The following is a 25859-nucleotide window of genomic DNA, read 5'->3' on the forward strand; positions in this document are numbered from 1 at the left end:
TCAGGTATACCACATAATGACTTATATTTTTATCTATTATGAAATGATCACCCCAATCAGTCTAGTTGACAGTCATCACCACACATAGTTATAGAATATTCTCCACATCCTTGCCAACACTTGTTATTTCTTACCATTTTGATAGTAGCCAATCTAACAGGTGTGAGGCAATATCTTGCTTGTTTTGTTTTCTGTTTGGTTTTGGTTTTTGTAAAAGATTTTATTTATTTACTTGAGAGAGAGAGAGAGCATGCACATGAGCAGAGGGGAGGGGTTGGGGAGAAAGAAGCAGGCTCCCTGCTGAGCAGGGAGCCTAATGTGGGACTGGATCCCAGGACCCTGACTGAGCCACACAAGCACCCCAATATCTTACTGCTTTAATTTGCATTTCCCTTATGGTTAGTGATGCCAAGCATCTTTTCATATTCCTGTTGACCATCTGTATGTTATTTTTTAGAAAAATGTCTATTCAGATCCTCTGTCATTTTTTAATTGGATTTGTTTGCTATTAAGTTGCATGAGTTCTTTACGTATATTGGATATTAACTCTTTATCAGATATATGCTTTGCAAATATTGTCTTCCATTCAGTAGGTCACCTTTTCATTTCTTTAATGATTTCCTAATAACTAAAGCTGTGCAGAAACTTTTAGTTTGTTGGTGTCCTACTTGTTTATTATTGCTTTTTATTGTCTTCACTTTTGCTATCAAATCCAAAACATCATCTCCAAGACCTGTGTCAAAAAGCTTATTGCTTATGTTTTCTTCTAGGAGTTTTATGGTTTCAAGTCTTACTTCAAGTCTTTAATCCATTTTGAGTTCATTTTGGTGAACAGAGTAAGACACTGGTCTGTTTCATTCTTTTGCACGTGCCTGTCCAGCATCCCCAACATTTATTAAATAGATTTTCATTTCCCCTTTGTATATTATTGGCTCCCTTGTCACAAACCAATCAGACATACATGCATGGGTTTATTTCTGGGCTCTCTATTCTATCCTATCTATCTATGTGTCTGTTTTTATGTTAATACCACATTGTCTTGATTACTATAGCTTTCTGACATCATTTGAAATTAGGGAGCATGATACCTCCAGCTTTGCCCTTCTTTCTCAAGATTGCCTTGACTTGACTATTCAGGATCTCTTGTAGTTCCAGACAAATTTTAGGATTGCTTGTTCTATCTCTCTGAAAAATGCCAATGGAATTTTAGTAGGGTTTGCTTTGAACCTCTAGATTGCTTTGGATAGTAAGGACATGTTAATAATATTAATTCTTCTAATCCATGAGCACAGAATATCTTTTCATTTATCTGTATCTTCTTTCATGTCTTTCACCATCTTCTTTTCGAAGCTTTTGTAAATGGGACTATTTTCTTTATTTCTCTTTCTGATAGTTCATTATTAGGGTATCAAAACAAAACAGATTTCTGTATATTGAGTTTGTATCCTGAAATTTTACTGAATTTGTTAATTAGTTCTATGAGTGTTTTGGGGGAGTCTTTGGAGTTTTCAATATATACTATCCCATCATCTACAAGCAGTGACAATTTTATTTCTTTCTTCCAAACTGGGTGCCTTTCATTTCTTTTTCTTGTCTATTTATTCTGGCTAGAACTTCTGGTACTTTGTTGAATAAAAGTGGTAAAGTGGGCAGTCTTGTCTTAGAGGAAAAGATTTCAGTTTTTCATCATTGAGTGTGTGAGCTGTAGCCTTGTCGTTTATAGCCTTTAATGTGGTGCAGCATATTCTCTCTATACCCACTTTGCTGAGACTTTTTATCATAAATGGATGTTGAATTTTGTCATGTGCCTTTTCTACATCCATTGATATTACCATATGATTGTTTTTCTTCATTTTGTTAATGTAATGTGTCACATGGGTTGATTTTCAGATGTCAAACTATCTTTACATCCCTGGAATAAATTTCACTGGAACATGGTATATGATCCTTTGAATATATTGTTGAATTCAGTTTGCTAGTATTTTCTTGAGGATTTTTGCATCTGTGTTCATCAGGGATATTGATTGGCCTGTAAATTTCTTTTCTTGTGGTGCCCTTGTCTGGTTTGGGCATCAGGTAACACTGGCCTCATAAAATGAGTTTGGAAGTGTTCTAGTCTCTCTAGTTTTTGGAATAGTTTGAGAAGGATTGGTATTAATTCTTATTTGAATGTTTAGTAGAATTTCCTAGTGTAGTATCTTACGTACTGATTCAATCTCCTTACTCATCACCAGTTTGTTCAGATTTTCTATTTCTTCATGATTCAGTCTTGGAAAGTTGTATGTTCCTAGGAATTCATCTATTTCTTCTGAGTTGTCCACTTTGTTGGTATGTAATAATTCTGGTAGTTTCTTATGATTCTTTGTATTTCTATGGTGTCAGTTGCAATGTCTTCTCATTTCTGACATTACTTATTTGAGCCTTCTCTCTTTTCTTATGAGTTGAGTCTAGCTAAAGGTTTATCATTTTGTTTATTTTTTCAAAGAACCAGCTCTCAATTTTATTCTTTTTTATTGTCTTTTTAGTCTCTATTTTATTTATTTCTGCTCCACTCTTTGTTATTCTTCTGTTTACATTGAGCTTTGTTTGTTCTTCTTTTCTAGTCCCTTGAAGTGTAAAGTTAGGTCATTTGAAATGTTTCTTATTTCTTGAGGTAGCCATTTATCACTATAAACTTCCCTCACAGAACTGCTTTTTCTATATCCCATAAATTTTGGAATATTGTATTTCCATTTTTGTCTCAAGAAATTTCTTGCTTTTACTTTCAATTTCTTGACTTATTGGGTTGTTCAGTAGCATGTTGTTTAGTCTACATAATTTGTTCATTTTCCAGTTTTCTTTTTGCGATTGATTTCTAGTTTCATCCCATTGTGGTGGGAAAAGATGCTTGATATAATTTCATTTATCTTAAATTTGTTAAGACTTGTTTTGTGGCCTAACATATGATCTACCCTGGAGAATGTTCCATGTACACTTGAGAAGAATGTATATTCTATTGCATTTGGAAAGAATATTTTGTATATATCTATTAAGATAGTGCCTGCTCTATGAGGTCTCAGGACAGGTTTACAAGCAGCCCTTAGATGTGTGTTTAATTGGAAGCCTGCCCTTCAGGCTGCAGCTATGATGATAAGCTAATAGGCTTTTTTCCAGAAAGATTGAGCTCCTGAGTCTATTGTCTTTTGCTCCCTGCCTAGGGCAAGGGAGGGGGAAGAAGCCGCTGTTTAAGGACTATTTTTCCATTGGTTACAGCCCTGAGGGACCCACAAGCATAAGCCTCTCTGGTCACCAGAGCTAGATGATATAGAGGTGTCCCCTGACAGCAGCCACAAAAATCAGCACACTGGAGGAAAGCATAAGCTCCTTTCTGAAGATACTGGTGATCTGGAGTGAGGCAGAGAGGAGTACAAAGATTCCATTACTAGTTTCCATTTCTGGAGAGCCCCTACACAGGTCCCTACAAGTGTGCCAAACTGGAGCCTGCCCCTCAGAAAAACTGGGAGTGCTTTGGTCTTATGTCTGTGCAGTGAGCTGGGAGTGGCAGCCTGCCAAATACTGTCTCTCCAACTGTTACAGTCCCACGGGACCCAGGAACACAAACGCCCCCGGCCTCCAGAGGCAGGTGATCGAGGAGCATTCCTTAGTTGGCAACTTCAAAAACTGGGTCACCAAATACACACACTGGGGCCCAGTTTGTGTAAAAGATTGCCTCTAGGAGATAATGACATTTGGGAGCAATGAAAGGGACAGAGCATGAAGATGTCACCCACTGGCTAGAGTGAAGCAGAGGGGGGATGCAAAGATGGTACTTGCCACCAAAAAAAAAAAAAAGAGTGAAAAGAAAAGAAATAAAGAAAAAAGAAAAGAAAGGGGGGGGAGAGAAAAAGAAAAAAGACTAAAAAGAAGAAATGGTGATGCTATTAGCTTTAACAAGATAGAGGGAGAGCAGGAAGATGGTGCTCACCACCCTCCATCCCGGGATACTATCCCACCAGGCTCCCGCCCATACACCAATGCTTTAAAATTAGGAAATGAGTCTCTTTCACATAAAGTCTGGGCACTTTTCAAAGGCCTGCTTCTGTGCTGGGCCCTGGGTGGGGTGAGTCATATGCCCTTTGGTTTGCCACAGCCTGTGGGTCTCTTGTGCATGAGCCTCATGGGTCTCCACACTTGGCTTTTTCTTAAATAAGGAAAATGAGCTCCTATGGTGTTCAAAGAATAGTCCAATAAAGATATTTTACTGGCCCTTTATTCAATAGGAATTGATGGGTCATAACAGTATGTCTGACACTGGCAGGTTTATACTGTAATTTTTTTCTTATCAGCTACTTAATGAAATGAATTTCTATCATAGCATCTTTTAAATGTTAATACTCTTACAGCTGTCTTCAAAGACCTATTTTGAACTAAATATGTTATCAATCAAAATACTCATTAAAATTCGATGCAAGCTTATGTGGAGAGAGAGATTAAATCATTGAGGCATCTGGGCCTCTTATTCCACTAATGTGACCTCATTATATCGTAATTTGTTATTACAGAAATTTAATATTCTGATGCCATAGAATTACTAAGGGTCTTCACATTTCCCTGGTTTTCATCTACCCTAATTGCAAACTTTTGATCATTTACTGGTTGGGTTCTTGGATATTTCCAAGATTTGTATTTCTGGCAGACTACAATACGTAACCTAAGAAATCAGTACTCTCTGACACTGGAGATAGATGATGGCTCCAGTCCCTAAGGGAACTTGGAGACAGTGTTGTCTCTGATGAGATGAAGAAATATTTTTGAATCAGTGTTTCTCATTAGCCATTATTAATACAGGTAGACTCCTTCACATGTTGTATCTTTTCACTGAATGGCATCGCCTTTCCTAGATGTATGATGGAGTAAGAGCACAGAGGGTACTCCTTAGAGCATAAGCATTTTCTCTATCCACCTCACGAAGAGTCCTGAAAACCAAAGAAAATAATGTACAAAGCCCTAGTAAGTGACTCGCCAAATTCTTTTCCCAACCCACCACTTTAACCTAGCCATTCAACCAAACATGTTACTTGGCTCTCTCCTGCCATTACGTAGAACCCAAGAAAAGCCAAAGGAGGAGATAGAACATTCCAAGCGTCAGGAACCAAGAATAGAATATTTAAAATTTTAGTCCATTTTTCATATAAAGACAATTACCAAAATGCCATAATTTAGAAACAAACTCAGAATTAAATCTAAAAACCTTGTCATCTCTAACTCATACGTCTGTATCCAACACTTTACTCAATTACAACAAAATGATCATTCTTCCCATCTCTGATATTTTTTCCCCATTAATCGATCTCCTTAAAAAAAAGAAAAAGTCAACCTTTGTGGACCTAGTTGGCATGGGTGGGAATAAATTCTAACCATTTCCTAGAACCCAGAGATGCAGAATTAGTTCCATGTAGATTGTGATAGCAATAATTACGTAGCTTAATTCCTAGTGATCACAGAGGAAGAATCTATAAGAAGGACATGAGTTGCCCATCAGATCAACAGCTCCTAGTCTCAAGTTATTGTAACACTTATTTCTTATGACAGATGTGAGATGTCAGGAACTAGGTATTTTCATTAAATAAGCCCCAATTAGACCAGCTATCTCTTCTACTATTATTCTTCCCTTGCACCATATGCAGCTACACTGGCCTCTTTCTCCTGCTTCCACAGCCACCCACCCTAGGAGAGCCTTTGCCCATTCTGTTCCCAGAGACTACAGTGCTCTCCTCCCAGATTCCCACATGGCTGTCTCCCTCTTATTCTTAAGGCTTTGTTCAGTGATCACCTTTTCAATGTGGCTTTTCTCGTGACCTAATTGCAAACAGAAACTCTTTCTCTGCCCAGCTCCCCCATCTACTCTTCTGCTTGATCTTCCTGAATGGTGTCTACCACCACCTGACACAACACACCTCATACTTCACATGTTTGTCCATTACAGCCAGTCTCCCTGGCTCAAGTATGATGTCCACAGATAAGGATTTTGGATGGCTTCTTTGTTGCCACATCTCAAGCACCTATAAGAACATCTGGTACAAAGGATAATGAGTGAGTAAATGAAGAGAGCATATAGTAATGGATTTTTGTCATTTTGTTGGAGTGTTTCAAATAAGAGTTAGTCACCCAATGGAACATTATTTTAAAATCCATGCACTGCATAATTTTGGTGACTTGATTTATATGTATATGTCTATTTGTAAATATGAATACACTGCAGTCTAAATTGTTGGGGTTGTTGCTGTATGCATTCTTTAGTCACTGGAATAACAAATGGCTGTGAATTCACATAACCTTCAGCACGACTCTCAGTAACAGATGACAGACTACTTTCCCATTGTTTTATGTGAAATAATGAAAGAGAAATATGTAGGAGAAAAAGCCATTTTAGAGTGAAAAGAAATGCCCGAGTTGGCTTGGCACAACCACTATTCACAGCAGCAGGACCCCAGGAAAACAGAAACTTTAGATTGCTGCATGATGAACAGCTTTAAGTGCTTCCCAATCATCAATGCCTGGCTCTAGTTTCCCAAAACTTCATTTTTGGGAGATTCTACAGCCAACAGGCAACCGGCTTCAACACTACATAAAGAAAATTAAATCCCTTAAACCAAAAGCATGACATTTCTTCTCCACACCCTCTCGTTTGTCCTCTATTATTATTTGAGAGTAAGCCTTAGTGCAAAATGAAAAAAAAAAATAGCCAATTCTTTGCAGATAACTTGCAGTTCAATAACCTGATAATTATTCATTTCAGCTTAAAGCATGCTTGTAAATATCATTTCAAATGAAGCACTGACTTGATTTTTAATCAATGAAAACTGACATTTGTTGAAAAGCCTTTCTGAATAATTACCTTGCATTCTTATTACTAAAGCGGATTTAACGGAAAATCAAAACAAACGATATTAATTACATCGTATCCTCATTATATATTAATAGGTTCAGAAACCAAATGCTGAGTGTCTTATAGAACTGGGTGTAATATTTATATGAAGCTTTCTGATGGAAGCCAGCTTAATTCTAATGCATCCATTTTAGTGTTCTGACCTGTTCTCCGGAACCATGAGTTTTGGTCTTAGTTAGGAGCACACATATCTGGAATCCAGGTTTTAGGATCATCCCTGAGAACCCAGAATGTCATTGGATGTTGACTTTCTCATGCCAAGGGACATGAGTTAACTGATTGATCATACATCATCCACTTTTAACCTTATTATTGAAATACTTCACTGGGTGATGGATTGAGAATATCAAGTGAGGGGATCTCACTATGTAATTCTGGATGTATCATCTGTATGTTCAGCGAGCAACGGTGCAAGAACAAGCAGGAGCATGGAAACAAGAAGAATATCACAGGAGAAGGGATTTCCTTAGATCTTCCTCTCCTGGACTGGCCCCTGCACCATCAGGTCTTTTACACTCCTGTTCAGCTCTAGTTCTGGCTCCCTACTTGTAATTAGAAACCAGCAGGGGGGTTCCTATCTGTGGAAACTTTTTAAGTCATACAACACTTCTGAGCTTCGGGCTCCTCATTGGTAAATTAGAAATAAAAATAATATTTGGTTGTTGTTAGGGTTAAATTTTAAAGAGTGGTTATGAAGATTAAATGAATAATCCACATAAAGTACTAAGCAGAGTTTCTTATGTGTACTAGACTCTCAATAAATATTAGTTACTCAAATTGTTATGAAAGGCCCCTTCTCCTCCTGACATTATAGGACTATCTGAGGTACTGTGAATGTCTGATCAGACTTCTTACTTCTTTAACCTTTTACTCTGGCACACTTCTAGCCTCCAAACTTTTTGCAAAAGCAGAATGCGCAAGTACAAAGAATTAATTAAACTATAGGCACAGAAGTGCTCCCTACTGGAATACAGACCACACACAAAGCAGCAAAATTTCACCAAAGCAGGTAGTGTCCAGATAATACCATCATCCTTGGAGATGACATTTGCAAAATTGGAGTGATTCATTGAAACAAAAATTGACTGTGCCAGGAAGTGTTTTAGGTATGAAGACTCAGTGAGAACAAAAAGACAAGTGCATCTTGGGAAGAATATGTTCCAGTTGGAGGGAAAATGAGTGGATCAGAAGGGAATGAGTTGGTGATGCAGTGCCCTCCATCCTTTGCACAGGCTCCTGAGAGATTTCCTTGACTTCCCCATGACTCCACTGTACATATGAGTCAACGTTAAACTGCCATTGATTTAATTTCCTCATGTAAATCCTCAATCTCCCCCTTCTCTCCAATCTCATTGACCCTTCCCTCAGCCAGGTCTTAATTTTCTCTCACTTTGGTTACAACTGTATTCCATATATTCAAAAACCTAGAGGAATGGAGGGGTGGATGAAATAAAAACCATCCAATTAAAATTTCTAAAGATTAAAATGACAGTGACTGAGATGAAGAGTATAACTGGTGGGATTCACAGCAGGTTTGAAAATATTGGGAAAAGTGAATTGGAAGACACACCAATAGAAACAACCTAGAGTGAACACAGAGAGAAAAAAGACTGACCAAAATATGAGCAGAGTACAGTGAGGTGTGGAATACCTTCAAATGGCCTAATAGATGTGTAATTGGAGTTTTCAAGGGATAGGAAAGAGTGCAAAAAATATCTTTGAAGAGATGTTTAAAATTGTTGTACACTTGATGAAAATTATATACCCACTTTTGCAAGAAACTTAATGGAACCCAAGGGTAAGAACCATGAAGAATACTAATGATAAGAAAGCTAAAGCTCAGAGCATTTACCTAATTTTCTCTTTATTATATAACAAGCACTAGGTCCATCACAATGGGGATGGACTTTATGCATATCTTAAAGAAGTCACAGATATGGATCGGTAAGGACTAGATCAGAGGTGAAAGCAAGAAGAAAAAATATTACTGAGGCATGAAGGCAGAGATGCTGCCGAAGAATCTTTAATAAAATATATTAACATTTCATGCACGAAGCCAAGGTCAACAAGACCATGTCTCCTGGCAAGCAACGAGCTCTACCAACCACACTGAGCATGAAGCCAGTACCGAGGACCACAGTTTGTATTCCCTCTTCCTTATTCTGTGGCCTGACTTCTACATCTGCCTTCTTCCTCTCGGGCCTTAATATTCTGCTTCATGGGAGTATTGCCTCATTCTGTGTGGATTTTTATGTTTGCTTGTTTGTGTCACTAGATTTTCTCCTGTTCTAAAAAATAATAATAATAAAAAAAAGCTTGAGAACTGGGCTATGTATCATTTCCAAAGCTTGTAAGAAAAAGAGGTTTATCAATTATCTTTCCTTTTGCACTTTTTGTGCTTATAAAGTAGAAATTCCAGGTAGTCCTTCAGGACTAACCATTCATACACTTGAAAATGCTAGGGGGTTTTCATTATTTGCTAGATGAGCAGTCTTATTAATTTATTTTTCTTAAACAGTCTTTTACTTTCCTAATTTGACTTTGCCATTTTGTGATTTCATATATTTTCTCTGCTAGGTAATAATCAATAAATGGAACTACTGGTAAAAATCTGAAATTAAATTTATTATTGAGCTAAGCACACTTTTGGTCTTCCTATCTTCCCTCCCCACTCCACAACTTCTCAATATGGTTTTTTACTCAAGTCATTTATAATATGCTTGAGAGTTTATTCAACTAACAGTCATTCCACCGTATTGTGCACACACCATCTAGGCCTACTAGGGGGTGTAAAGATGAATGGCATTGGCAGGTCCCACAGGAGGTCTGTAACATAGGGACAGGGAGGCAAGATTACACTAAAAATCCAAGCCAAACAATGACAAGTGCTTTCATTATCAATGGGTATTCTTCTGAAGAGTTTGTTCAGATATAAAACACACGCACATACAGACACTGCAAGTTACAAAATCCTTGCTCTAAAGCAACTCAACATTAGTTGGAGCAGAATCCAGGCCTGGCCTCATGAAATCACGCATGTATGTACGTGCTTTCAAACAGTGTTTCTGAAGCTTTAGCTTTACCTAGCACTGCTGCATCTCAACTCTGTGACCATACACCAAAAGCCTAACACCCCAAAACACAAACAGCGAAACTTTCATCAGCACCACATTAAACCCACAAACATCAGAAAACTGGCAAAAGGCAGCAGGCCAAGAAAAACAAACAACTCATAGCCAAAAAGCTTCTAAAATTCTGGAAATAAACCTGATTTTAAGCAATACAGGTGATACTCATGCGTTTCTGTTTCTAAAAAAATTCGAAAGAATGGTGGTCTTTAAAAATACTCTAATCCTTGCCCCTAAATCTCTTACCATGTTTTGTGGCATTGAGATAGATGTAGCACTGAAGCAGGCCATCCAGGGAAAGCCAGGACAGCTTGCCTTAAAACCCCTTCTTGACCACCCCTCGCACTCCTGAAAATTGCACCGACCAAATAAATAGAGTGTGCATGAACCGAGCGTAGAAAAAGAGGCAGGTGCCAAGCAGGACTACTAAATTTATTTCCTGACTATTCATCCTTCCCATTTTTCTAGACAGTCCACAGGCAGATTGATCATGCAGCTAGGATGGCTGAACAATCAGGGCAGCACGGCTGCCTTTCCATTTGTCAGATGGAGCCAGAAAAAGACAAAGCCCGGAGAAGCAGGGGCAGAAGAGGGTGCATGAGTTCTGTGCTCTGGCCCTGGAATGGGAGACGTAATATCAGGGGGCAAATGGATGTCTGGGGGCAAAATGAGAGAGAAGGAGCCTGAGCCAGAGAAAAAGCCATGAACAATGGGGTAACTAGGAGGTGCCTGGGGGGAATGTACTAGTTATTCCCAGAAGTAAGGAGCAAACTGGTTGCAGGAAAACAGCTTTATTTCAGCTCCTGAATTGTCTTATGGGTGATTTCCCTAGAAAGATTTTCCTTTTCCTCTGAACAGGTGAGCATACACACTCCCCCAGGAGCATCTCATTTCTAGCCTAACGGGAGGGCTCGGATCCTAACACTCCTGCAGTTAAAAGCTCTCTCCTCTCCGCTCCAGCATCTAGGTCTGCTCTCTCTCCTTTGTTACAAATGCTCTGCCAGCCAGAGAAGGATTCTTTCTAGAAATAGCAAAGGGATGGAGATGGAGGGAGGGAGACATGGGAATCGAGACAGAGAGACAGAGACAGAGAGAGACAGACAGACAGAGACAGGAGAAGGTGGAAAGAGAGAGAAAGCAGAGCAGGAAAGCCCAGTCTGTTGTCGCCGTCCTGTCGCCTGTTCAGGTGACAGCCTGCTGCTTTGGCCGCTGCCACTGCTCTCTCTGCCCTTCAGACTCCCTTCACCATTGTGATGCAGTAATGAAGTAGAGCTGCCCTGTCAGACCTCATCAGCAGTCCCGGGAAGGCAGAATGAAATCACTTCTATTGACCCCCTGGCATATTTACAGGCTGTGTCTTTCTGCTGAGGCTGGTGGTTATCACCTTCCTGGCCCGTGATGCGTTTATTCAGCAGCACGCTACCTCACGCCCGGGTGCAGGGGAAGCACTCATCAGGAACCACAAACCCCTCTTTCAGGCTGCCAAACCTCTCCAATTACTGCAGCTGGAGGGGCCTCTAAAAACCCCTTGGACCAGGCAAGTTCTCTTGTTTGTACCCTCTAAAAATAATACCTTCTGAGCTCTGCACGTTTCCTCTGTCCAGCCTGCACGTTGACTTTGAACTAGCAGAGGCTCATTTATCCTTCATTGGCTGTGTCTCCAAGTTCCCCCCTTTGCTCCTGAAACAATGAGAAAGAGGCACTGCATTTCTTTCTGGAGAGGTAGCGGGGAGAGGATGCGGGGTGTGCCTGCTACTTCTCTCTCTGTCTTGGCTATCTCTTCAGATGTGCAAGTTATGCAGTCCTGTTCTCCTGAAGGGCAGCTAGCACTCTGGTCCCATGCTGCCCTCTATCTTTCCGTTTCTTGCTAAACAACTGATTTGGAAGAAACTATTAAAATAAGGGAAATTGTGTCATTTGGGTTTAAAGTCATGGAAACCAGATTTAGATATCCCTCTAAAATGTTGATAGATGAAGATGGTAAATTGTTTAAAGTACATGGCTCTTAACACAAATTAATTTAATTAGAGCTTTGGTTTGGGTTTTGGTGTTTTGTTTTGTTTTGTTTTTTACCAATACTTGTACATTTTCAATTTCTTTTATTGTATCTTATTTTTCAGGTTAGAAAGAGAAGCAAAGGTTAATATTATTAGACCTAGTATTTTTATCCTGTACCTGGCTATCTTTTCTGAATCTTATTACAATGGAACATTTATGACTTAGGATTTTTTACATTATGAGAGGCAGAGTTGAAGAACAGCAACAAAACCTACCTGGGACTTAGAAAACCTGGATTCTCTTCTAACTAGAATTTTAACCTTGTAAGTCATTAATCACTCTGAGCATTCGCTCCCTTATCTATAGTTCTGTCTAGAGCTAACATTTCCATACTTGCAAGCATGGCATTAAACAAAGGGAACGAAGCTAAATGACCACTTGATTAATAACCAAGCCATTTGTGAAACCTGGGGCAAAGGTTGATTGCTTCTCTTATCCACAGAGGCTAACGCATAATAGCGGTTGAGGGTGCAGCAGTAACATAAAAACATAATAAGAAAGACACCTAAACCAAGCATCAACCTTCTAGGGTGTGCTGGTAGAAACCTAACAACTAGTTCTTAAAACAAACAAACCAAACCACCGATAGGTAGCCTTTGCCAATTTCTGTGGTATAAATAACTCCTGCCATGGTCAATTTCAAGCTACCAACTTGATTTCACTGATAGAAGAGTCAGAAAGAAATGCTAAAAATTGGCTCTCCAGAGCCCTTCCAATGGTGCTCCAGCACACACAGCAAACTACTGTATGTTCAGCCCATCTACCTCCATCCACCACCTACTTCCATACCTCTCCACAGGTCAGCTGGGTTTTGAGGAGGGAATGGTGAGATTCCGAGAGCCTGAGACACACAAAATGAAAGTGGTAAGATTGTAAAGAAAAGCTTGCATTAACAGAGGGGTTTTGAATACTTCTCAAAAATGTCACAGAAGGGGCTCCTGGGCGGCTCAGTTGGTTATGTATTCCACTCTTGATTTTGGCTCAGGTCATGATCTGAGGGTTGTGGGATTGATTCTGGCATCATGGAACCTGCTTGAGATTCATTCTCTCTCTCTCTCTCTCTCTCTCTCTCTCTCTCTCTCTCCCCCTTCCATTCTTCCTCTCTCAAAAAAAAAAAAAAGTTACAGAAATATCCCTAATGTCGTAAAAAACAAAAGGAAGGGAGAGAGATCTTATACCTCTAGTCTTTCTGATATATAGTCCAAAGATAACTTAGAAGAAGATTTCTTTAAGGTTTCATGTGAATTTTGCATTCAATTTTGGAGCTATCTAAAACTATTTTAATACAAAAACAAGGAAATAATATGAACACTTTAAAACTAAAAAAAAAAAAAAAAAAAGATTTTAAATAACCCCTAACATACTAAAATGTAAGTCAATAAAAGATGCTAAAAAGAAATCACAACTTGAAGGATTTTGAATGGTTTTCTCCATGAAGGAAAGAAGAGAAGGATAAAAAGAGGGAAGAAAGAAAGGAAGAGAAAAAAGAAGGGAGAAAGGAAAAGACGGAGGCACGCAAAACAAGCTATACCAAAGCTCTACAACACGGAAGAAGATTTTTGAAAAGAGATACCACAGTTGTGACATCCTTCTCATGAATCAGCTCATCACCACTCTCCACAACAAGAGCTTTGGGTATACCACCAGAGCTCCAAATTTCTCTTCTCTTTAGCTCACTAGAAAAATGAACACTTTCTTATTTAGATGAATGCCTACTTAAGCAAAATGTGAATCAACAGAAGTGATGCTATAAAGACCACCAAGATGGAGGTGTCAAACAGGAATAAGTAGAAAGATATCACAATGATAGTGGTAATCAATGACAGACACATGGAATTATGAAGAGGTAATAGCCTTGGTCTTCACATCCTTAGAGGCAAAAAGTGAACAACAATCCAGAAGCTTCACTACCTCAATGGGAAATGGAATGTTTTGAAGAATTTGTGCCTATGGGTCAAAAAATTCCCAAATTGGTATCAGACCATTCAATTTAATTATGGTGCATCTGTGAGCACAAAATCCCAAGTGGAGCAGAAATTGGTGCAGGAAATTGGGGCAGGGCATAAAGAGTGTTCAAAGGTAAATAAAGACGTGATAAGCACCCTAAAGAAGCTAAGAATATAGCAGAGGTTGATGAACAGCTATATAAAGTACAAGGAAGGATGACAGGTATTATAAAGAGAGGTAAAACACAAGGTTGGGGTATTAACTCCCAGTGTGGAATAAGAAAACGCACCATAACCTGATTCTATGTCTATTCGTAAATTCGTAACTTTTTCCCCTACCAGTGGTATATTGTGCTTATGCAGAAATAAGGAAGTCATTTTTATTCCAACTGGATATACCCAGATTTGCCACGTTTCCTTTTCTCAAGTATCATTTAGCCATGAAAAAGGGACTTTTTACATATTGCCAGCTAAGACAAAGGAAGTTTACAAATAGCCTGCCCTTCTAAAGACCTTCCAGACCAAATCTCGGTGATGAGCTCATAGAGTTGTGCGCTTGGAAAACTGTTTCATGTACCTCACAGTGCTAAGGTGGAGGCTTTGCTTTCGGGTTCAGGCCATGAATCTAGAAATATCTAAGAGACATAATTCTGAACTTAACTTTAAAAAATCTGTTAATATCCTATAAAATTATCTGTCATTTTAACATTTATTAGGGCCACTTCATGTTTATTATGCAGGAATTAAGGAGCATATGGAGATTGTTAAAGAGAATACCATCTGGTCCACATACTGGATGACCTGGGAATTTTACATCCATTGTATATAACCATCTATGTCACTCAAAGCCCGCCACCTCATAGAAATCTAAAATATCCAGTCAGTGACATGTGCAGCAAGACATCTAGATATTTTGAAATTTCAGGTAGCTGAATTTTAATTTTCTTCATTTATAACATTTTAGGGGGAACCACCGCTAAGGGCCAAATTCCAACCACCCATAGCAGATGATTTAGCAAATTCATTAATTGTTCATCAAAACATATGTTTTAAACCAGCCTAGAAAGCTATCATAACAAAAAACATAGGCTGCAGGGCCAGACTTCTTGGATCCAAATTCTGGTTTCCCTCTTCTCAGACTAGAAAGCTTACTAACCTTCTCTGAACATTCCTACATGGTGAGGTTGTGATGATTAATAAGAAAACATCTGTAATACACAGAAACCATCCTTCAGCACTATGAAAGTATTAACTGTTACTATTGCCATAACTTTCTACTCCCCCAGTTGTATACATCCCTAAACATGGACTCTGCTATACTTAGGGTATTAATGAAAGATTTGCTTATGTTTGCAGGCCTTGCAAAATTCCTAAAAAACAAAATTTAACCAATATTTTAGATAATGACCTCTGTGATGACCTTTAAATAAGTTTTCCATGTTAACCCTCGGGCCCCAGGAAAAGGTGACAGAAGGGGGTCACTGGTGAAGTTTAGGGAACCTGTGACCCCCTCAAAAAATGTTTATGGCAAAATGATTATGTCTCAAAGGACATTTTTAGGAGGACATTGCCATGGCTTTCATCAGAATGGAGAAGAGATGCAAAAGTTGACTTAACCCCCTGCATTTAAGCCACAATACCACTGACCCTAGAATTCAAATAGAACCTAATTTAGGTATTCTCTAATTTCTCTTCTTTGCTCAGACCTAACCCCTAATCTTTATGTGCTGGCCAACATTTTATGGCAAGTGGCAATTATTACATTTATACCACTTGTTTCCTTTAATTTTCAGTTAAAACACAGACATGCAAACTATCATCAAGCCCCATTGTAAAATTTGGTTTTATTTATACTATTTTGAACTTAACATTTCCTTTCATTTTCATTTTGAATTCGTATTACTCCCCTTTCTCCATCAAATTTTTTTTAGAGAAGCATCCCATAAAGATATAGAGGATAGTAAGATAAACAGGCTTTGGTGCCTGGATTCCAACTTTCCGTCCAAGGGAAGATGAGAAACTGCCCCCAAAGAATGGCTCTGAGGAAGGTTGCAGAGGACACAACATGCAAAGTACATGCTTTGGAAACAGCAGACATGCCAAGATGGCTTTCTCCCCTTTTCTTCCTCTTCTAGCCCACTATCCCTTAAGACGAAGAATTAAAACTTTGAAAATGGCACTTACTGACTCCACAGACATCATCAAAATTTGCATAATCACCTCTAGTTTTATTCATTATATTCAGAAGCATATTTTCCACAGAAGAAGGAGAACTGGTAAAAAAAATAAATAAATAGCTTTTAATGTTTAACTGCAGCAATTTGTTCTATAATGAATTCATGTTAATAAAAAATTTAAAGTGTACATGGTGTAGTAAGTTAGAAATTATTAGTGTAATATTACTGAAAATGACCACATTCTCAGCCAATTATTTTGTGGGCCCTTGGTGAAAAGTTTATATTTATTTCCAAATTCTCTCTACATAAATTTCCTATGTTTCCCATCGGTGCCAATTTTTTTAGAAATAGACCTTTATTATTACACAATCATTTTCAAAAATATTTCTAATACTCCAGTGTTGGAAAAGACACGTGGAAAAGAATGCCAGTAGCTCAAAGACTTATTTCTTGTTTGAAACACAACTCCCGTCTCCATTGGAACACACTTTTAAAGTTGCCTCAAAACTTAACTCCAGAAAGAAAAACCAAATGAAAGATTTTCCAACTATTAACAGAATTTACTGTAATAAGACAAAGCATAAAAACCAGGTTCTAAATATCACGCTGACAACAATTTTGAGTTAGCCAAAAGGTAGGGTTCAGATAGTATCAGCAATTCAAGAGGAAGCATACAGGTTCAGAATGTCCAGGAATGATTCTCTGAAATCCAAAGCAGAATACACCTAATGCAGACAAATAAATGATTGTTGAAGCAAAACACGGGGGAAAAAAATGTCATTTGTTAGGACATAAGTAAACATGTAATAATGTTAGTTAGTTAGTGAGAAATCCAGCTCCTAATTTACACAGACATTAGATTTACCGTGGTTAAGAAAGAGCTTTCCTGTGTCATTTACATTTAGGGATCAGCAGTAATAGCATTTTATGGGTACCTAAGACAAGACCTGCACGTGCATGACTCTCTCATCTCACAATAAATACGGTTCTGAGTTAAGGCACCTGCGGAGCAAAGGAAAGGATGATAATGAGTCTTATGGGGGTCCTCAAGGGACTCATAACTCCAGGTGGTCTTAGAAATCATGGAGAATATCCCATCAGGAGCTCTTGGGAGGACGCCAGGGATATGCAGCTGGTACGGCGTTCAAGACCTCTTCACAAACTGCTTCAGTATGGGCCCTTGGCACTCCTCAGGGCAGCCCTTCAGCGAGCAATAATTACATCACATTCCATAGATTATCACCCCACGTATAATTTCTCAAAGGTTCTCACTAAGTGCTGTCTTGAAAGCAGCAGCTACCAGCTAGGAGGAGTGGATGCGAGGGGCGACTGGCATCAACAGAGGGCGCTGTCGGCCCCCCTCCCTGCCCTCGCAGTCCTTCCCTCCCCACTCCTGGCCTCCAAGGGAGGATTTAAAAAAAAAAAAAGGGGGGGGTGGGAGTGAATGGGTGACGGGCACTGGGTGTTATTCTGTATGTTAGTAAATTGAACACCAATAAAAAAATAAATTAAAAAAAAAAAAAAAGCCAGTGGCTGCTCTTAAAAACTCAGGTGCAGGAGGAATGCCAAGCCAGAGTTCTTTCAACTTCTTTGAATTCTGGTTCTGTCGCGTAACAATGATATGGCCTTTAATTGTTCTTCCTTCCGTCTCAGTTTTACCCTCTGTGAAATGGGGAGAGGAAGACCTGACTTCCTAAAGTTCTTGAGCCACTAAAGGCCCTCATGTGTATTAGGTGCCTGGGGCCAAATTCCTGTTCCTGGTACTCACTCAAGGAATGGTGGAAATGTGAGTATTTATAATTGATTAACTTCTCCAGGCTGGGCCTTCTGTTAACTTTCTCAGCCCGCTCACCGGGAGTTGGAGGACCTTTTGGTTAATGGCAGTGTCCTACATTCAGACTTCAGAACTCAAAAAATAAATATGCCAGCCCAGTCTTTCACTTATTCTCGAACAGATAATTAGTGAGAACTTTCTATGTGATGGGCTGCCTGTTGGTGGTGGGGATACAGAATTTTTAAAAAGAAATCCTTGTTCTCATATTTCATAATCTATTGTGGGAGGGGGGAATCTATATACTGATTGCCAAGAGAAATCATATGAATAGGAGAGGAAATTATTAAATAGGAATCTCATAAAAATTATCTCACATGTGATTGTTTTTTGTTTCTAAATGGATTTCCTCTCCATTTAGAAACTGTTTCTGTTCATTACTCTGCTGTTTACCACACGTTGTAAGTGGCTGCATCTTGCCAGCCCCATACATGGCATGAGCTTTGGAGCAAAGTGGGGGAAAAAAAAAAAAAAAAGCCATATCTATGCAGTTTTGACCAGTCCCTGACGCAGTGATGCATCCATTTCCAGCATTTCAAAAGACTGATAAGGTTCCTCAGTTTTTCTGTTGGACTAATGATGTGGGACTTGTAATGAGCAAGAAGAAGGAAAAGCCCCCCACCACACAGAGTGGTGTCTGTGGGAGATGTACTGCCCAGGACCCACTGCCCAGGGAGTGGAAAGGGAAGGGAAAAATTGGGAGTAGCTTAGCTGTGAGTATAGGAGATGAATGGGAAAGAGACCCCTGCAAGCCACATCCTCCTGGAGCACAGTCTAAGGAGCCTGCCTGAGATCTCACCTAGGGCTTCCCCAACTCTCCTCCAACCAGACTAAGGGCTTAGCCCAGAAGTTCTGCTGCAACCTCAAGCCCGTGCTTCTCTGAATGGCTTTGTAATGAGATACAGATCTAATGAGTAGCCATCTTTTAAAATCAAAAAGCACTTCAGCCTCATTAAACGCTTACAATTGTGTGTTATAAATGTTTACTCAGCACACAACTTTGGGTTGATCCTCAGGACAAGGCAATGACTTGCCAAGAATCACACGATTTACACTCTTTCTCAGTCCCGAGTACTGTTTGCAAAATGTTTTAGAGACTTCCTTATAAATATAAGCTGGAAAGCCAAGATAAGCCCTTGTTTATAGCATCCAAAATCTTTGCAAATATTCCAGCCTGTGAATTATGAATTAGCAACATTTCATTATTTTTCTGCAAGGAAAGGAGAAGCATGAGGTTCTGCAGAAAACCCAAACAAGTCCTTGGAACTGTGGCATTCAAAAGCCTCTCAGGAATTCTAGGGCTATATATGGAGAAAGGTCAAGGTCTTGAGGAAGCAATTTTCTCTGAAAAGTCTGATACTTGTTCTACACTTTGCCCCCCACCCCGCCCCCCCGCCCCATGAAGGAGCAATTATCTCCATCACATACAAGGTAGCAGTGTCCTACTTGCCCTTCTAGATAGAGGGAGAAAAGGTGCTTAAATATGAGGTTTTTCTTCAGCATCCTTTCCCGGCCCTATTTAGCACCCTTCTATCGCCTCTTGGAACCCTCTGAGTCTCTAGAACTACTTTGGTGCTCTATGACCAGATCTTTTTTCTCACCTCCCTCATCCCCACATCTTCTCCTGTCTCCTTCGGCTGAAGGAGCTTACGATACAGAGGAAGAGAAGCCTGGGACTCATGATCAGAGGTCCTGAGTTTGAGTGGTTTAACCAAAGATGGGGTCCAAGCATCAATATTTTTGAATGCTTCCCATGAACGTTGATATGCAGCTAGGATTGAGAATTAGCCTGATGTTAACTGATGGTGATAATACTCAGCTAGGACTTCAGCTAGAAAACAAGTACATAAACCCAATTTTCCCTCAATATGAGTTAACTGTGGTACCCAGTCTAAGGAATAAGTGTCCAAGGATGAATGTTAGTGCTTCATGGCAGGTCTTTGGGAAAGCTTCCTACACATTAGTGAGTCTTGTGAACATTCTCAAATCTGCTACTCCATCTACCCGGCAACTGGTCCTAATTTAGAAAACACTTGTACTACTCATCTCACCTATAGAAAGCTCAAAGCACCATTCGAGAAGTAACTAGTCACTATATAAATTTGCTGGTATTGTGTCTTAACAATAGGAACCAATCCAGGCAAATATATTACTGAGCCTCTCCTGGAGAACAACTGCTTTTTCCAAATAAAGGGTAAGCTTCCAGCCAATCATTTGGGTCATGTTCTTTAAGAAAAACAAAATTTTCTCACCTTCATCTGCAGACTGAGCCTCCTTGTTATAATTTAAAAATACGGCTGTACATCCCAATGGCCTAGGCCTTTCTTTTGGTGCCTCACCAAAATTTACTAAATTCTATTAAGAAATAATATTAATACTGATGTCTGAGTATGGCTTCTGGAAATCTATATTATTGAATAGTTATTTGTGCAAAAATGTATCATTCAGTAAATAGAATTTGGATAACTGAGAAACTCTGAGGAGAAAAAAAGTAAGTTGAGTCCATACTTCACATATTGAAACAGGTTGAAGTCAAATGGATCACAAACTAAAAAGTAAATAAATACAACCACAAATGCACAAGAAATAAGCTATGTAAGAATTCTTTTACCGTGTTAGAATTGAAACAGCTATTGATGGGATCCCTGGGTGGCACAGCGGTTTGGCGCCTGCCTTTGGCCCAGGGCTCGATCCTGGAGACCCGGGATCGAATCCCGCATCGGACTCCCAGTGCATGGAGCCTGCTTCTCCCTCTGCCTGTGTCTGCCTCTCTCTCTCTCTCTCTCTCTCTCTCTGTGACTATCATGAATAAATAAATAAAATCTTAAAAAAAAAGAAACAGCTATTGATTCAGCAATATGAAATATTTAAATATTATCATAAAAGCTGTTGAGAGAGAGAGAGAGAGAGAGAGAGAGAGAGATAAACAGACCATAAGAAAAGTCAAAGGATAACAAACTGGGGGAAAATGTTAATAGATGACATTTAAAAATCTGATCTTCCTAATAATGTAAAGTATTCCAAAAAATTATGAAGAAAAAGACCAACAACCCAATAGAAAAACAAGCAAAATATTAGAATAGATAGTTTATAGGACAATAGTCAATGGCTCATAAATCAAACATATGAACATATTTTTATTTTTCATAACAAAAACATAAATTAAAACTACACTGAAATGTCTTTTCACAGTTCAGAATGGAAAACATTCCAAAGTTTAATAGCACACTTTTATTGAACAAGGTGTTGTGAACTACCTTGTTCACTCATGTAAAGTGTAAATTACATATCTGTGGAAGACAAAGTAGCAATGCTATCAAAATTGCAAGTGACCATGTCATTTGACCTAACCACTCTCTACTTTTCTATAGACATACCTCCATGCATATGAAAAGACATGTACAATTATTTATCCAACATTGTTATAGTAAAATATTTTAAAATAATGTCTATCAAAAGAGGTTTGTTTAATTAAATTATGGCTTATCCACTCAGAAGAGTGCTTGGTTGCCATAAAATAAGGCCTAGGAAATTTCTTTCAGTACTGAAATTTATTGATGTCTAAGGGAACAAATGAAAACAGCACGGTCTGTTTTCATATTATATTATCGTACTATTTGACTTTTTTATAGGCCAGTGGCAGGAGCACTGATTGTCTTGCTATCTGATCTCTCAGTTTCATAAGAGTCACTGTAATGACTGCCAAAAAATTTATCCAATATTCCCTATCTAAATTGAAACCTTTCTAATGAATCCACATGCAAGTACCAATAAACATGGTGCCTGATTCCAGGCAAGACCAGAGGGAACTTCCATCATTTCTCAGGTGTTCTCCATATAAAACTGAGTCTCTGCCAATGTCCAATCGACTTCTGCATTATTATCATCATCTTCCCCAAACCTTAAGTAAAAATATCTCCTAAAATTGGAAAAGGAGAAAATAGGTGAACCCGACATAGGGAAATGCCCATACAGAAGAAAAAAGTTTGAGGTAAGCTTGATACCTGATAAAGTAAATTGAGAGAGGGTAACTCAGCCACAGGCAGATTCTGATTGACTAGATTTGGGTTTGGGTACGAGATTTGGCATTTCAAACAAGCTCTCAGGCTATGTGATGCTGCTAGTTCATGGATCATTTTTTTTTTAAGATTACTTATTTGAGAGAGAGCATGCACGCAAGTGAACTTGAGGTGGGAGGAGGGGCAGAGGAAGACACAGACTCCCCGATGAGTAGAGAGCCCAATGCAGGACTTGATCCCAGGACCCTGGGGTCATGACCTGAGCCCAAGGCAGACTCTCAACCAACTGAGCCACCCAGGCACCCTGCATCATATTTTGAGTAAACGTTATCACTGCGTAGTACACAGAAATATACTCATTAATGTGTTCATTGAGTATTAAACGTTTAGTTTCTTGTATGTTATTGTGCAGATATATTTGGGGAATTACTGTATAACAACTGGAGAAATTAGTTGGGAGTTTCTGATTGCCTGGGAACATATTGTTTTTTTCCTTTTTAAATAATAGATTATAAGTTCCAACGATGCAAAACTTGTAATCAAGCAGATTTTCAGAAATTCATATGTGTACTCATGCATATGTGAGTATCGGCTTCTATGTGCATAAAATAATTCTGAATGCCTCTGAAAGAATAAGAATTTTAACATTGAGTAGATTGGGAACATAAATAATGTTCATCAGTTCAATAGTGCTCAGACTTCATTATATCTGCTTTTGTGCCCTTTGAATTTGAATCAGATAAATACATTATTTATTATCAAATAATTTTTTTAATTCTCGTCCTAAAACTGATGACCTCTTGAAGTTGTATGGAAAGAAAGGAGAATTTATGCAGGTCTAAATACGCAGAAAGCTTTTCCAGGAAAGACATGGTGCTGAGCTCACCCTAACCAGCTTGAAAGAGCTTAAATCTACCCACAGAAGCAAATAAATGTGCAATGGTTATATCATCAGTGAATCAGAGTTTTCCATTCTTCTGATACCTTTTTAAAAATACTTACTAAAATTATACATAGACATGATTTTAAAACCACTTCATTTAGTAGGACATAATTTAAAAAAAATAGTATCTGATTTACTACTTACTCATCTAGTAGGGATCAACAGGGAAAAGTGTTTTTTTTTTTTAAGATTTTAATTATTTATTCATGAGAGACACAGAGAGAGAGAGAGAGACAGAGACACAGGCAGAGGGAGAAGCAAGCTTCATGCAGGGAGCTCCACGTGGGACTCGATCTCAGGTCCCCAGCATCACCCCCTGAGCTGAAGGCGGCGCTAAACCGCTGAGTCACCCGAGCTGCCCAGAAAAGTGTTTTTGATATTTTCATGATTGATGATTATGTTCATGCTGACAAATAGTATGTTTGTCACCTATTTATAAATTCTGGAATTTTATGCATTAACCATTCACTCTCTGCTATAATGGATAAAGATTTAGCTCACTGCCAACCCCGATCTTCACCTATCATCCATTGAAAATAGTTTTATCACTATCTGTTTAGGCTTTTCATAACTGTAAATAATTTCTTCTTTATTTCTTACATATCAACTAATAGGTGTCTCTTGACTCGTCACTCTGTATTATGAGAACATTCCTGTCCTTTCCCATCCTTTTAGTTCTCTATCCACTTTTGTCCTTTCAAACACTATAATACTGCCAAGGTGACAACATTTACATTTTGTTTTCTTTTTTTTTTTTTTTTTTTACATTTTGTTTTCAATCACAAATACATGGGTCATATCCTACATGTTGAAAATTTAAGGCAGTGTATATGTAATAATGACCACAATAAAACTATTGTTCATCCTACCCAAATAGTATGATATGATTCTTTTTCTTATGCAACTTATTACTTTTTCTGGAGGTCCTAATTGGTTTCTTATTTTCTTTCCATTATTTAACTTTTTCATCATTTTAAGAACTCAAGATTTTTCCCTAATATATTCATTTTTCCTTTGTAATATCAAGTCATATTTTTCCACTGTCTCTCCCTTCCCCAAGCATTCCATTTTCTGCTGCCATTTGTGTGGCAGTCTGGGCTTGCTAACAGAACTATCTTCCTAATCTTCCCTTCTTTACTGTCCTAGGTTGTATCCCTGCCACATTATTGGTCCTCTGACTGAGAAGCTCTTGGCCAACATACCCCTGCAGCAACCACCACAGTCTTCAGCTCAACAAGGAAATCATGAGGAAAAGGACTAATAGCAAAAGTCAAAACACTATATTCTACACTCCTCTTTTGCATGCCTCCAGAGTAGCAATCTGCCTTTTCAAGAAGTTCCCTAGACTGATGAATCAAATAAGGCAATTTGGAAGTTGATTTTAATTTGGTTTTTTAATTCATGCCAGTTATGATTCATTCTGTTTCATACTGAAATATTGTACTTTATTTTTCTTTCAAGAACTATTTGACAGACACTAAATAGAACCTCTTTTTTATAACAAAGAATGCTTAATTGTCAAAGGAGTTAAAATGCCATACATGGACTAATGATTAAGATTTTACTATATTTTACTAAGGTGCTCTGATTCTGTTTCCTTAATAATGACCTCTTCTTTTATAGTCTACTTGTGAGCCTATGAGATGGGATATGGAAGGAGGTCTATGATTACTCACCAACCTGATTAACTTTGTTCTCTTTTTGACAAAGTATTGTGTCATGGTTATGTACAGCTCCGATTCCATTTAAATATCTGTGTGACAAATATTCTGCAGAGGAAAAAGAATAGGACTTGAGTAATGTGACTAATTCAGCATACATAATTTGTTAATGCAGTTAGTGCTGAATCAGAACTATAAAATTCTTAGTGGAATGCATAAAAGATGGACAGTCTAACTTTTACTTTTCTTACGAGGGTTCAATTTACAAAAAATCCTAACCTTTTATACAGAGGTCAATATCTTGAAGACATGTAATGTGCAATTGACTTATTTTATTCATTTCCATTTTTCAAATCTGACCTAGGAAGTTTAATTTGTTTATCAAGCTCACTGCTGTTTCTTGTGCTTTTGAGCAAACATTTGCTCAATGTTTAGTATTTGTAGTTTCTTCCTATTTACCTGGCTCAGTGCTAGGCTCTTGAAGGAATCAGAATAATTAAAATACCAATACCTCACTCCAAGTATCTGGTAATATAGATACAGACATAAGAAACATATATATGAAGCAAAGAAGTATTCAAAACAGTATTCAAAAGCTATATCATGTGGCACAAAGAATTGGGTGGTATTTAGAGACATCTGAAGAGAAACAAAAATGGAGCACCCATAGAAGGCTTAGTAAATAGAGATAGGATTATACAGTTGCCTATGGGCTATTTTGATGCAACCATTTCAAGCCAATTTGTTGACTATGAAACAGAAATTTTCTGCTGCATCTGGAACATTATATAACTTCTTGGGTATGTTTTCTTTCTCTCTGTGTGATAGGAATAAGATAAAAAGATTAATGCTTGCTTGTGAAAGTTGACTCTAAATGTCAACATTTGTGCGTGTTTGAATAGAGCCTACCATTCTAACTAAAATTCATGCAAGGAAGATTCTTTATTCTTTGCAAGTAACTTGAACTCAGAATGTATTATCATTTTAGAAGATGTGTTAATACTACCCTATGACCAACCTTAATGCAATGGAGAAAACATCACCCACCTCAGTCTGGGCAAGTTTACTTTAAACACTAATTCTGTGGCCAAGAATATATGATACAGGGATACTTCATTTAAGGAAAGAGATATTTCCTTAAAACCATGGAAACTGAAAAGCAGAAATA

The 25859-nt window shown here is 38.3% G+C and overlaps 1 long non-coding RNA gene across 1 annotated transcript; it reads left to right on the plus strand.

Moving 5' to 3' along the window:
- Positions 1-17818: 17818 nt before the first annotated feature.
- On the plus strand, positions 17819-24608 carry LOC144300583 (uncharacterized). Its single transcript, XR_013367330.1, has 2 exons — positions 17819-18023; positions 24177-24608. It is a non-coding gene; the product is annotated as an uncharacterized LOC144300583 (long non-coding RNA).
- The last annotated feature ends 1251 nt before the right edge of the window (positions 24609-25859 follow it).

Source organism: Canis aureus, chromosome 28 (genome assembly GCF_053574225.1).
Source record: "Canis aureus isolate CA01 chromosome 28, VMU_Caureus_v.1.0, whole genome shotgun sequence".
In the NCBI taxonomy this organism is placed as follows: domain Eukaryota; kingdom Metazoa; phylum Chordata; class Mammalia; order Carnivora; family Canidae; genus Canis; species Canis aureus.